The sequence below is a fragment of the Pleurodeles waltl genome, chromosome 5 (genome assembly GCF_031143425.1).
Source record: "Pleurodeles waltl isolate 20211129_DDA chromosome 5, aPleWal1.hap1.20221129, whole genome shotgun sequence".
NCBI lineage: Eukaryota > Metazoa > Chordata > Amphibia > Caudata > Salamandridae > Pleurodeles > Pleurodeles waltl.
The window spans coordinates 1,040,904,407-1,040,918,695 of record NC_090444.1 but is presented as its reverse complement, the minus strand read 5'-3'; the positions used below and the strand labels follow the sequence as shown (position 1 = coordinate 1,040,918,695).

The following is a 14,289-nucleotide window of genomic DNA, read 5'->3' as shown; positions in this document are numbered from 1 at the left end:
CTGAGAAATGGGAACAAACTTATAAGAAAGTTGGGGAATACTGAGTTCTTGTGGACAATGTTTTGTACAGTGTGGGAGGGCTTTGACACTTGTATTCTGTAGCAGTGAGGCTCTCATTAAATCTGAAATGGCTACTTTAAACCTCAATGAGTGTTTGTCTTCATTCAAGAAGCTGTGTCTACTGTGCTTCACATTATTACAAGGTGCTGACTTACTAGTCCGGTGAGACCTGAGGTGACTGCTGAACTTACTCTTTGATCAACCTGCTGGATCCCCATTTTGAGCAATGCCACACAGCGAACCCGGATTAAATCTTACGAGAGACCAGGACTGATAGGGAAGGAGTCTGTCTGCTCTTGCAGAAGGATTTGTCCAGAAAGAAAAAGGACTAGGGTGCTCAGGTGGCTGAGGGACATATAGACAGCTGACTGCCCGAGAGCAAGCTAGGAGGGATCAACATGTTGAGGAGTGCCATCATCTCTCATCCCAGTTCCTGGCACAAAGTGAATCTGCCATGATCACTGTAGGCCCAGACTAGGGCTGCAAATGCCATGAAATCGTAGACCCGGTCAGAGACTACAAAAGCCATTATTAATGTAGACCCTGTGGGGGCTGCAACTACAGTGACCTTTGTAGGACAGGTGAAGGCTGAACCTACCTGCAACTTCCATGCACACCACTGGCCCAGCCAAGTTGCCATCACCTTCGGCCCATGTGCCGCCTCCATCACTGTAGCCATTCATGACTGTTGTAGCTGTGTCTGCACCAGTACCAGCGCTGAAGACTCAAGAGACTGAGTCTGGGCAGGCACAAGACACGGCTGACACCTGGCTTCCCGTGTATCCTAGCAAACGTGCTGCATATTGTGGCTTCGCAGGGGGCAAATGGGAGGGACATTCAAACCATACAGAGATGAACAAGGACTACCCAATACGTAAGGGGATACAGCTTGAAGTGGAGTGCCACTGGGCTGGACATTGGAATCATTGTGTCTGTTGGCTGGCTATTGAGTGCTTTCTCGAACGCCTCACACTAACTCCCTGAATAGCCTGTGATTGCTCATCTAGCTACCACAAGAGTCAAGGATGAAAAGTGCTGTACTTGGCTATTTGCAGAGTCAGAATAGGAAAGGACCTGGAACATTAGTGCCAAATGACATCAACACCCATAGTTGGAACCCAGTAGGCCCAGACTGACCCCTGGCCACCTGAAAGGGGCCTGACAGGAGGCCATTCAAGAAGTTTATTAAAAAATTAAGTGGGAGGAAGTACGTTCATTGTTTGTGAGAGAGCAACAGGAATGACAGTGCGATATTTAAATAAATTCAAGAAGAGAGAACATATTTTGAGAATGGCAGCAGAAGGAATGAGGTGTGGTGGGGCTCATAGAGATGTATCAGTTCTTTAAAAGATCAAGAAATACATTAAAAATAAACATAAATAGGAACCTACAGGCCGTTGCAAGTAAGGATTTAAAGAAGTTCCTACATATGGTGAAATCCTCTACTATGAATTGTAGTAACTTGTAAACCCTATTGATGTCCCGACCAAGCTGTCAGAGTAGAAAGTAAAAGGTCCTATTGATCACAAATCCTACAACCTCTGGAAACAGCATAATGGGCACTCTAACTTGACCTCTAAAACTTCGTAAACATACAACCCACCCACATTACATAGATTCTTGCGCTATCTGTCTTTGAAAAAATCTACACCAAATAAGGAGAAAACACAACATTATATATACAAGCTTCAGCGGTTTGTAGCATCTTCGAAACAACAGACTGCCTTTTGAAGTGTACTTTTGGAGGTATACGTGCACTGTACAAAATTTGATTTTATATTTAAAAAAATGTATAAATGGAGCCTTGCTTTAAGTCCGGAAATATATTTGGAAAAAGTATAAATGCGGCCATGCTTTTTGTAACTGTGGATATTAGCCAAACACACTATAAAGATTGTTCAAGTCAAAAACATTCCTTAACTTGCCATGTTAAACCATATGGCAAATACACAGGATGTTAAATGCAATTATGAACTAGATAGCCAGTAAATGTTTAGAAATATTCGTAAACAAACCACTGCATAACTCCACTGACGACTGTCTTACCAACAACCAAAATAAAAATCATAAACATATGGTACAGCCCTCGAATTTTGAAGACGACATAACTGGATATGTATAAAAACAATCTCAAGACAACAACACACTTCCATTGTGGAATATATGGATTAAAAATGGACAATTACATGAAAACCAATGTGACAACTAAAAGCACATGACAGACTACATTAATGTGACTTCAATAAGAAAGTACCTTCATACCACAGCAGATAAAACATAACATTTAGGAATGTCAAATTGTCAAGGTCCGCCTTCAGACATAATTTTTCCTCATCCACGGATCTTTGGGCAGACTTCATTTTATAGACCTACTCATTTCTCAGTTCTTCTTGGTGTTGCAACTGCGGCAATGCCATACTGGTATTTATGCTCTTCAACAGCCATTGTGCTCTCTATTTGTGGTCCAACAGTTCCAAAAAAATATAATCTCTCACCTCAAGATCTGGTTACTCAATTCAAAAAGTTCCTTCTATGGACTCTCGAAAACGACACACCAATTTCCACGCCGAAAGTCAAGATTCTTAACGCGCTATTTGTGCTCAGAGATTAAAAGCAAGTTTGAGATAACTGCAACCATCAAGTTTACACACTTGTGAAACTCCTTACGTCACAACCCTTAATATCGGTTTTTAATAACTCTACCTCTTCGAGAAAAACTGTGAGCCTCCACTATGATGCAGAAGAAGTCACCAAACTACCTTGACAAATATGCATTGTTTAACTCGTCCTGAATAAGAATTATAGTTTCGTTTAGTACACTCTAAGTGTAACACATCTGTCCTCATGCACAGCAACACTCCGATCTAATACACCAAAAACCTCTCTGCCATAATCATACTCAACTGGTGGAACGTTTACACTTAAATTTTAAGATAGGGCCGGAAGCTCAGATTAGGCATTCCATTTCTTGCTTCTTATCTACAGCTGGCATAGCCAAACCCATAAACAATACATTTGTGCACTAAAGAAGCAAGTAGAATATCAATAATGCATTAGGAAAAAACACAAGCCCCTTCTGCCCCGACCATGACGTGATTTTTCTAGCTTGTGTATTCTGGAAAATGTTATGAAAAATACTTTTTAAAAAAATGTGTAAATATTCCTCGCAACAAAAAAAAAAAACTACTACTTGTAACTTGAAGTAGAAAAGAAAATGGGCAGTACGACTAGTGGTAAAAGCAAAATAGTTCAGTTATGTGCACATAAAGTCCAAGAAGTACGGAGAAACTAGTTTCAGTAGTTCTTGCTGTGCTAGTTCGCAGTTCTCATTATTTCACAAACTGAAAGTGCGGTATTGCAGTGAATCAAAATATACGGATAAGAGGAGCCGTTGAGATACTATTTCATTGAAAAACAGGCTTAGACATTGATATCTGATTTCCATAGCTGGATAACTCCAGATTTGCAGGTGGGAGGGGAATTCCAGGGAGCAAGCTATTAGTAAAAGAACAATTGCCAACACTGAAAATACATTAATAATTTGGCTGCGTCGGCAAAGCTTTGCTCTCTCCCTCTTAATTGTATCTTATGAACGAACAAAAAAGAAGAACATTTTCAATCAAAGCACTGCAACGAAGCAAGAGTTATTGTGTCGGCGTTCTAAACGCAACTCGCGTCAGGCATGAGTAGTTCATCCCTTCTTAAATTTTATGAGGTTCTTAGATTTTTGTCCCACTGGAAAACAGGGGCTGGCAGTATACAAATGCAAGAAAACAGCCGGGAAAAAGAATAGCCACTTGCACCTGACTCAACTTCAGGTGTACTATCTGTGGGCGGTTCTCATATTCCTTTTGCAGCATCTCTCTTAATTACCTCTACCCGCTACGCCTACAATGAAATGATGAAAATCGCACACAACCTGTCCTCTTAGTGCTTCCTCCTCACCGCCACCACATACACTCCCACACTCTCCGACAGCTCTAATACCTTGCACAGCTGGTAATGCAGCAACAGGGAAGATAACCCACAGCGGCTCCGCAGCAGACAGTGGTAGCAGGAAGCGCAGGCCTCACAGATGCACAAGCTACACGAGAAAGAGAAAATGGACTAGAGTACCTATTGTGATGCGCGCCACCTCGCCTCAAGTTATTTCACTGTAGCTGCCATTTTAGAGTGATAGGCTGTGCTTGCCACTCTATGGACCGTCACGCAAAACACTTAGAGATATGCTGTGCATAACTATTCTTAAAGTATGTATTACATTTCTTTGTTTATCCGAGTGTCACACATGTTTATATTTAAATTAATGATTTAATGTTGTATTGCATCGCCACAATGCTTTTCAGTTACATTTATTTTAAATGTATTTGTAACAGTGCACATTTCAGGGTGTTTTTACATTCTGTTCTTTTTCGATTGCAGTGAGAAATAATATATTTTGATGTGTTGTGATAAAATTGTATCCTTCTAAAATGGCCGTCCCTTTCTCATTCTTGTTTAGCAACACTTATGACAGAAATAATTTAGGATTGTCAGTATCCACTGAAATGAAACCACGGTGGCTGTAAACGACCGGGGCTTTGTCGAGTCTGATTTAAAATAGCGAATGCACCCAATTCACACTTATTCCCCTTTTCATGTGTTTTGGAAAGATATGCTAATATAAACAACGAGTGCCATTTGCCAGTGCTCACCAGTATCTCATCAGTGACATACATGGCAACATTTCAAGAGGCAAGGGTGAGATTAAAAAAGGACACGCGGAGTACGTATTTACCCCATTGGCTTTTATTGAACGAGAGCAATTTAAGGAAGGAGACAGGCAAATAAAGCCATTTAAGCTTCAAAAACGGGGAGTGTCCCGCCTGATTCGGGTCTGTTGGCACGTATGCAGCGACCACGTTAATTTTTTTATAGAATAATAGCCATACTGACCGTAGTGCATGTGGGAATTTAAAACTGGATGAGCCTTTCATGCAAGAAGACAATTATGGAAAGCATTAGTGTTGGAAATTGTCACTCCAAACTTTTTGCCTTTGTCCTCCTCTTTTCCGACCGCTTTTTTGTTCGTTTTAGAACTCCGTTAACCAGTTACAAAGTGCTTGTGCTTTCTCCTTAAAACTTGGTAACATTGGTGTATACACAATTGGTATATTTAATTTACTTGTAAGTTCCTTGTAAAGTTGTATACCATATACACAGGGCCTATAAGTTAAATGCTGCTGGTGGGCATGCAGCACTGATTGAGGCTTTAAGTAACCCTGTAAACATGAACAAGGCCTGCCACTGCAGACTGCCTCTTTGACTTGGCATTTTAAACCCCTTGCCAAGCCTTTAACTCCCCTTTTATTACATATATGTCACCTCTAAGGTAGGCCATAGGTAGCCCATAGGGCAGGGTGCTACGTAATTGAAACGTAGGACATGTACTTTTAAGTTTTGTATGTCCTCGTAGTGAAAAACTCCCAGAGGCATTTTTACTACCGTGAGGCTAACCTCTCTCGTAGGTTAACATTGAGAATTCTTTAATACACTTCTAAGCTGTAATTCCTGATTGAGATGAAGTAGCTATATCATGTTTCATATAATTGGAATGGTAATAATAAATCCTCTTTACTGGTAAAGTGAGATTTTATTACAAGACCGGAGGCTCCTATTATGCAGTCTTTTCTTGCTTTAATTACGAACAGCAGCCAAGCAAGAACTACAGTATCCAGAAACAAAATAACTACAAAATGACCTCATAGTGTAGTAACCAATGGGATATCACAATGCACTACTAATATCTTAACTGCGAGCAACAAGTCCTCTTTTCTTGCTGCTCGCAGTCAAGATAAGTACCTACATTACTTGCTCGGTTGTTTATTGTGCTTACTGTTATTACTATTGCATTGTGAAACTTGTGTGTTTAGCGCGCGGTTATTATAAGGGAACGCGCGTCCTTTTTTCTGTCCTTCCGACACAGCGTCTCTCAACGGCCGTCTTCGGCCGTTGAGGACGCGCGCTCGAGCGCGGCGCATTCCTTTCAGCGCACGCGTAGCATTCCTCACATTCTTTGGGCCGGCATACCTTGTCAGCTGATACTCGCGTCGCGTCTTTATTTCCGACCGGGTTTGCTTGCTATTTGAGCATAATTGGCTCACTTTGCCTCGTTTGGCATTCTCAACTCCTGCCCTCGTCTGTCAGTCGACTTCGACTGCATTGAACCGCCTCCCTTGGCTCGGTCCCGCCCCTTCAGACACTCCTTTTTCTTTTTCCTCAAAAAATTAACCCTTCGGTGACCAGTGTGTTTTTACATTATGGCTGGGGAAGAGGATTCCCAGGTGTTTCAGGAGAGTTTGAAGTCCTTCATAAGGGACTCTGTACAGCAGGCAGTCTCAGTTTCCATGTCTGAGGTTACCAAAAAATTTTGAAGCCTCGGTTTCAAAGATGATGTCTTCTTCCAAATTGCCTTGTAATAAGAGCAGGAAACGTGCGACCACTCTCCCAATGACGTCCAAAGGCGTTTCCTCTGGTCCTTCCACCCGAGAGGTCTATAAATCGGGTCCCCCTCCTTCTCCTTTATATATTTCGCAGTTAAGAGACACGGATGACGATGATAATGTTTCCAGCCATGAGGGCGATGTGGACGGATCAGAAGATCCAGTTTCTTATGGGCCTCTGGAGAAAAGGCGTAGAATTTCTCCTCCTGACGGTGGTGACGTACACCTAGTGTCTCACGATTTAGTCGACCATGCTGGTGAACCCTTATTTGATCCCTCCTTCATGGTCCATCCAAATTCAAAGGAGTGGTACCCATCAGAGCATGTGGCGGATTATGTTTCTTTCTTTTTACGTCACCCTCTGGATAAAGCCGCTCGTAATAAACTCAAGTCAGAGTGTCCTCGTCCCTCTCTTCCGGATAATATAACAGCAACTCCGGTAATTGATCCTAACATGCTGATGTTCTTCTCAAAATTCGGCAAGGATCCCAAAAAGGGCGTGGATAGAGCCTGGTCGGGTTGCCAGGACAAGCTTCTTGATTTGGTGGGCCCTCTCACCAGAATTTTTGATTTGGCGGAAGAAGCAAAAATGGATAGTAACCCTATTGATCCGGAGGTCCTTTCAAACTGGGCGCAACGTGCTATTTGTATGCTGGGGAACGCCAACACTCAACTTTCGATTGAAAGGAGGAAGAGTCTGCTTTTAAAGATCGATCCCAAATTAACTTCTCTGGCCTCAAAAGATGAGGGTCCTTTGGCCAAAGGCCTGTTATTTGGAGATTCTTTTATTAAAGATTTGGGCAAATATGTGTCCACCTTTGCCTCTCTGGATAAGGCCCAGCTTTCGATGAAGAAAATTTTTTCGTCTCGGGTTTTTGCCAGGGCCGGCAAAGGCAGGAGTCGCTTTGCCGGCCGCTCCATCAGGAATCAATATTCCAACAGAGACTCCTTCAACCAGCAATCTCAACCTGAATCCTATTCAGGATACAAACCGAAGTTCTATCCCCGTCGTTCAAGAGGCTACCGGTCCAGAGGTTACTCCAGCAGGGGAGACCAAACCTCCGGTAAGTATTTCCGCTTCTGGCCTTCCTCCTGTAGGGGGCAGATTAGCTCTGTGTCTCGATTCATGGAGTTCTCTCACCTCAGATCCCTGGGTGATTCAATCTGTTCAAGGGTACCAGTTAGAATTCTATCAGATGCCAGTTCAGAGTCGCGTCCCTATACCCCTAGTTTTTTCCCAAGAGCAAAACGAGCTTTTGCGCGTCGAAATCCAATCTCTCCTGGCCAAGTGCGCAATAGAGCCTGTTCAATTCGACTCTTCGGGCTTCCTCAGCACCATCTTTCTAGTTCAGAAGAAGAATCACAAATTTCGTCTGGTGTTGAATCTCAAGGCTTTCAACAATTTTATAATCTATTGTCACGGGGTGCGTTTAATTCTCTATTTGGACGACTTCCTTTTGATGGCACAGGACAAAAATCTACTTCTAGATCATCTTCAACTGTGTCTAAACCTCCTTCGCGATTTAGGTTTTCTCATCAATGTGCAAAAGTCGGTTTTAGTTCCGACTCAATCTTTGGAGTTTCTCGGTTTTCGAATAAATACCACTCTATCGGTGTTGCAGCTCCCGCAACACAAGGTTTCATTGATCAAGAAGGAGATTCGCCACTCCCTTTCCCTTCCGCAGATCTCTCTCAGAAATCTGGCACGCCTAGTAGGTCTGTTAGCTTCTTCCATTCAGGCAATCTTCCCAGGTCCTTTACATTATCGAGCCCTGCAACGGCTCAAAATACGTCATCTTCACAAGGGTCTCGCTTATTCGGATCCCTTGGTCTTAGATGCCGAATCCAAAGAAGAGCTTCAGTGGTGGCTAACCCATCTAGATGCCTGGAACGGCAGAACTATCTTCTCTGCCGCCCCAGATCTTGTATTAGAATCCGATGCAAGTCGGACGGGTTGGGGCGCGAGATGTGGTCAGTTCTCGACTGGGGGCGCATGGTCTCTGAAGGAGTCCTTCTTGCACATCAACAGTTTAGAGATGCTTGCAGGTTCCTTTGCCATCCGCACTTTTGCAAAGAACAGGGTAAGTTGCACCATCCTTCTCAGGATGGACAATTTGTCCGCGGTCAGATACATCAATCACCTAGGAGGTACCAGGTCAAAGATACTCTCCTCTCTGGCAAAACATCTTTGGGAATATTGTCTGCCTCGTCGGATTTCAGTCAAGGCGGTTTTCCTGCCAGGCAGATTCAATACAGTAGCGGATTGGTATTCCAGACACCTTCACGATTCCAGCGATTGGCAACTGCACCCTTCAGTGTTCAGTCACCTTTCTTTTGTCTTTGGAGAAATGTCTATAGATCTGTTTGCTTCTCGCCTCAATTCTCACCTTCCTTCATATTTCAGTTGGAGGCCAGATCCACAAGCCCTGGCCACAGATGCCTTTCTTCAGATTTGGCCGACTTCCCTTCTATATGCTTTTCCCCCTTTCCTTCTCATCCCCAGAGTCCTCGCTCAGGTGCGCAGGCAACGGTCTATTCTGGTGATTGTAACTCCTTTCTGGCAGACCCAACCGTGGTATCCGACTCTATTAGAGCTGGCGATCGCTCCGCCTCTTTGGCTGCCCCAATTTCCCGATCTCCTCTTGAATCCTCAGGGCCATCAACATCAGTTGATTCTCGACGGATCCCTGTTCCTCATAGCTTGGAAAGTTTCGGGTCGTCCTGGGGAGTCCCAGGAATTTCGGAGGACGCTGTTAAATTTATCCAGCAGGCCAGAGCCCCGGGAACTTCCAGGGCCTATAAGTCAGCTTGGTCCCTTTGGTGCAGCTGGTGCCTGGACAGGAATTCAGATCCCTTTTCAGCGAATGTAGTATTAATTATAAATTTTTTGGCTTCTTTGGCTTCTCAAGGTAAGGCTTATCGCACTATTAATTTGTATAGATCTGCCATTTCTGCGGAACATCAAAGAGTTGATGGTAGGCCAGTTGGAGAGCATCCCCTGGTCTGTCAATTGTTAAAGGGAGTAAGATACGTTAATACACCGTCTCCTAAATATAATGTTATGTGGGATGTTACTCTGGTGTTGCGTTTTCTTACCTCGTGGCCTGATAATGAATTATTATCTCTCAAACAGCTTTCGGCTAAGTTAACCATCCTTTTATGTTTAGTTTCTATCAAGCGGATCTCAGATGTTAGAGCACTGGATGTTACTTCCTTTTTCTTTTCTCCCCTTGGTGTTTCGTTTCAGATCAAAAAACGTACGAAAACTAACTTGTCTAGTATTAATTATCCATATTTTCCCTCTCAACCCAATATATGTGTTGCAAATTGCTTAAAAACTTATGTAACCCGTACTGCAGATTTGAGATCATCCTCTTCATCCCAACTACTTATTTCCTTTCAGAAACCTCACCTTCCTGTGTCTTCCCCTACCCTGGCTCGTTGGGTTAAATGGGTTATGTCCCTTGCTGGCATTGATATTAGTGCCTTTGGTGCCCATTCGGCCAGGGGGGCTATGGCCTCTCGTGCTTTTTGGGCAGGTTCCTCTTTACAGGATATTCTCAGATCTGCAGACTGGTCGAATGAAAATACGTTTAGAACTTTTTATTGTAAACCGATTTCTCATGTCTCAGATTCTGTGATTGCAATGCTTTGAACATGCATAATAGGAGCCTCCGGTCTTGTAATAAAATTGAGATTTTCCTAGCCTTGGTGTCTGAAAGGCTAGATTTTATTAAAGACACGGAGGCGAGTATTATCCCACCACGATTTAACCCGCCCTGTTTCTCTCTTTCAGTACCAACTCCCTCTTCCGGTGTTGGCTCAGGGTGATACACACCAACGTCTCTTACCAAGCTTGGATTTGTGCGACATCGACTATATCTTCCAGTCGTCCTTCGGTCTCCGTCATCTTCGAGATGGTAGCATGGACTTTATGACTTTGGTTTTTATGTTCTATGTGATTGTTTTGGTTACTTCTCCTCTTTAGTTCGCATCAAGAAAAGAGGACTTGTTGCTCGCAGTTAAGATATTAGTAGTGCATTGTGATATCCCATTGGTTACTACACTATGAGGTCATTTTGTAGTTCTTTTGTTTCTGGATACTGTAGTTCTTGCTTGGCTGCTGTTCGTAATTAAAGCAAGAAAAGACTGCATAATACTCGCCTCCGTGTCTTTAATAAAATCTAGCCTTTCAGACACCAAGGCTAGGAAAATCTCAATTTAACCTTACTCTCAGCTCTTAGAGCTCTTTGTGCCTGCAGCCTATCTCTAATATACGTCTGGGGTGGGTGACAGCTACACTTTGTGCATTCCATCGATACAGCTGTTATGCGATTTCCTCATCCTTCGCAGCATTCGAAAAATGCCCTTTTCTTCTCCCTCAGTTTAATGGATCTTTTCGCTCAGTGAAGAGTGTGGTAACCATTCCCAATCAATTCAAACCCAAACAACTAATTTTAACACCATGACACATGGCCACGTCAGAAAACTGTAATCAATGAAAGTTTCAAAGCTTTATAACTACAAAACGAAAGGCACATAAATAGTGCATAAATTCAAATTGTGAAGATAAATAAACACCATAGGCTGACCAAATCTACAAAACAAGTTTTATCTACTCAACATCAACACCATTAAACATTTAAGAAGAACAATGCATATTAAAGCAATAACTTGTGAGACAGAGACATGTTTCCGTTCGGGTTGTGAATACATTAATCAAATCAACTGCACAGATTCAGAATTCAGGGGTTGGGACATAGTTGCTCCCTAATACTGACCAAATTAGGACAAACATGTGTGGGAGCGGGCTAAACATGCGGGCAAAAGTGAAAAAGAAAAGACAAAATTAATTTGGAAAAGCATCTATCTCGGCTAAGTCAGAATGACTAACAAAAATAAAAGACAGGTGTCAGCATGTTAACTCTACTCAGAAAGCAGGCCAGGGGAAAATAACATTTGCATTGGAATATACCTCTCCTTGGTTGAGCATTTAATTCAGTTTCATCAGCATAGCATGCAGATCATCAGCAAAGTCCGTTAGAAGCACCATCAGGGGAAAAACGCAGAACACAGGCTGCACATGGAAATCAGGAACATACAAGGTAACAAGTTAGCATAACAAGGTTCTAAAGGGGACTGCCACTTAAGCTTAAAAGACCTTCCTTTACTTGGAATTACTCAAATTATTTAGATTTTTCCATTCAATGAGTCCACATTACGCAAAAGGGGCAATATCCCCCAAAAATTAAAGAACAAGTCGAATTTGCAACATCCATAAATATTCCCAGTTTTGGTGTAAAGTCATGTCTCCTTTCCGTGTGACTCCAAAAGTTTAACAATTTGTACATCACTTGTTGCAATCCATGTTTCTTCACATGGCACAATATGTTTTTCTCCTTTCTCATGATAACAGTTCTGTTAAACAATAGTACTACTCTCCTTTCAGTCATCATGTTCCAATGTGGAAACATTCCAACACACTGCAGTTCAAGACTTACACATAATATAAAAGGACTTTTTACTAATCATTTGAAACAACCTTCTGAAAAAATTCATTATATAGGGAAAGAAATGATTCAACATTTTATGTTGCTGCAAATATGAAGACTTCAGGCCTAGATATGCTAACATGAGAAACAAAATGCATTAATATTGTCATGAATAAAACACACATAATGTGCAAACTTATGAATTCATCATCAATAATATGTCATCAAAATATGCAAAAGCATTTCTTTAATAATTGCAAGTTTGTTAAGGCATCATATTAAGTATGACAGACAGGCGCATTTATTTTTCTGCACACATGTAACTTTATACTAATTAGTCATAACTCATTATAAATCATATTAATTTCTACTAATAATAGTTCATTCTAATGAGTAAAATATATTCCAACATTGCTTTAAATCATGTTAGCACTTTGTCAGTTCTGGTAGGCACAAAGTCTGCCATAAAATATAAACACAAATACTTTTAAAATGTGTGTCTGAGTGCTCATCTGCATTCCGATGGCTCTTCCTGGGCAGGGCGGGTGGAATAGGGACAACACTTACACCTGAATAGGCAGTGCCTGTCCCCACACAAAGTGCTGATTACCTCCTACTGGTAGTCTGGAGCCAGGGCTGAGGAAGAAAGAATACTTGTGCACTTCAAAGATCCTTCTTTGAAGTCACTCCAACTTCAAAGGCACTTTTTGTTATAAGTAATGGGTCTCTGACCCCACCAAATCATACACTTCTGAATCTACAAAAGGGCTCTGTCAGAAGAACTGCTGGGCTGCACCAAGGACTGTTACTCTACTGGAATGCTAGCCTGGAAGGACTGATTTTCTGCTGTGCTGACCTGCTGCTCTCTGACCTTGCTGAGGGAGAGCTGGACTCTGCCTTGCACCATAAAGTGATCTCCAAGAGCTTGTTGGCCTTCCTCCTGTTGCTTGAAACACAGGTATAACAAAGTCCCTACACCTGCTCCTGTGCCTGGTTCACTGGAAGTGGACCCAGATACTTTCTCCAGTGAGAATCAACGCATCGCCTAGTGCAAGAGGTATAACTGCTGCATTACCGCTGTTGCAAGAGCAGAACCTGCGCATCGCATTTGGAGCCAGTGCTTCAACATTGCATCACTGCCACATCGGAACCAAAGCATCACACCACTGCTGAAGGAAGATCAGCGCATCCCTTCACTGCATGGAGAAAACCGGCACATCAGCTTTAGAACCAACGCATCGCCACCACTCCTGAAGGAAGATCGACCCAAATTTTCACAGTGTGGAGAAATGCAGCACATCGGCTTCAGAACTGATCCATTGCAGCACTGGCACTTCGCCTTTGGAACCGAGGCACCGCCAGCACTGGGTGATGAAAATCAACGCATTTTGTGACTGCGACCAGGATTAAGGTACTTTGCTCAGCAGGCCCTGCATGGGTCCTGTAGTCGGCCTGCTCTCCATCACAGGCGGCCTAAACTCTTGACTTTGTCCCGTCCAGCATGACCTTAAATAACCCCAAAGCTCTAGTTGCTTCTAAGTGCCTGAACTCTTTTATTACTCTAAAATTCATATCCCTACGACTACTCATTGTATTTTTGTCATTTTGGTCTTAATTTATTTATAAAATTATAATCTATTGTTCTAACCTGGTGTGGAGTCTTTCTGTTGTATTTAAATATGTTACTGTGTGTGTGTTACACAAATACTTTCACATTGCCGCTTTAGATAAATCTGACTGCTCTGTGACATGTTACCCGAGGGTGAGCACAGGTTATCTTTTAGTGTGTATCTGACTTACACTAACTAGAGTGGTGGTCCCTACTTTGACTGGGTCTATACCCCTGCCAACTACAGAGCTAATTTCTAACAGTTAGCTAAGCCAATAGGTCAGTTTTAAGTCTGTTTAGTGAGGATTTTACTAAAGTTACATGTGTACTGTTCTTACTCATCGCATACATGCCAACGTTTTAGAAGAGGAAAATGGGAGATTTAAAACAAATTGGGTGAATGTATTTTCATAGCTGCCAAGTTTTCCAGGTCCATGCATGATGTTCTGTTCCAGTTCAGTTTGTTTTTCCTGTGAATTCTGGAACTTGTAGTCCTATTTTATAATGGGCTAAATAAAACTAAAAAAGTCCCAGAATTCAAAGGAAAAATCTGTAGTGGAGCGGCACATCACGCATGGACCCCGGAAACTTGGCAGGGCTGTATTTCCCCCATTTCCTTCTATTGAAGCAGAGGCAATTTCAGGCA

At 42.4% G+C, this 14,289-nt stretch overlaps 1 protein-coding gene across 3 annotated transcripts in view; it reads right to left on the bottom strand.

Moving 5' to 3' along the window:
- Nucleotides 1-14,289, bottom strand: part of SHPRH (SNF2 histone linker PHD RING helicase) — a 746,219-nt gene that overhangs the window by 630,352 nt on the left and 101,578 nt on the right. Inside the window, exon 1 of one of the 3 annotated variants that reach the window (XM_069235238.1) lies at nt 4,048-4,146. The exons of 1 other annotated variant lie outside the window; for it this stretch is intronic. The gene's annotated coding sequence lies outside the window, so the exon portion shown is untranslated. Of the gene's footprint in view, nt 1-3,979; nt 4,147-14,289 lie in introns of those variants that run through there. One more of the 3 variants, XM_069235240.1, reaches the window with a different exon arrangement.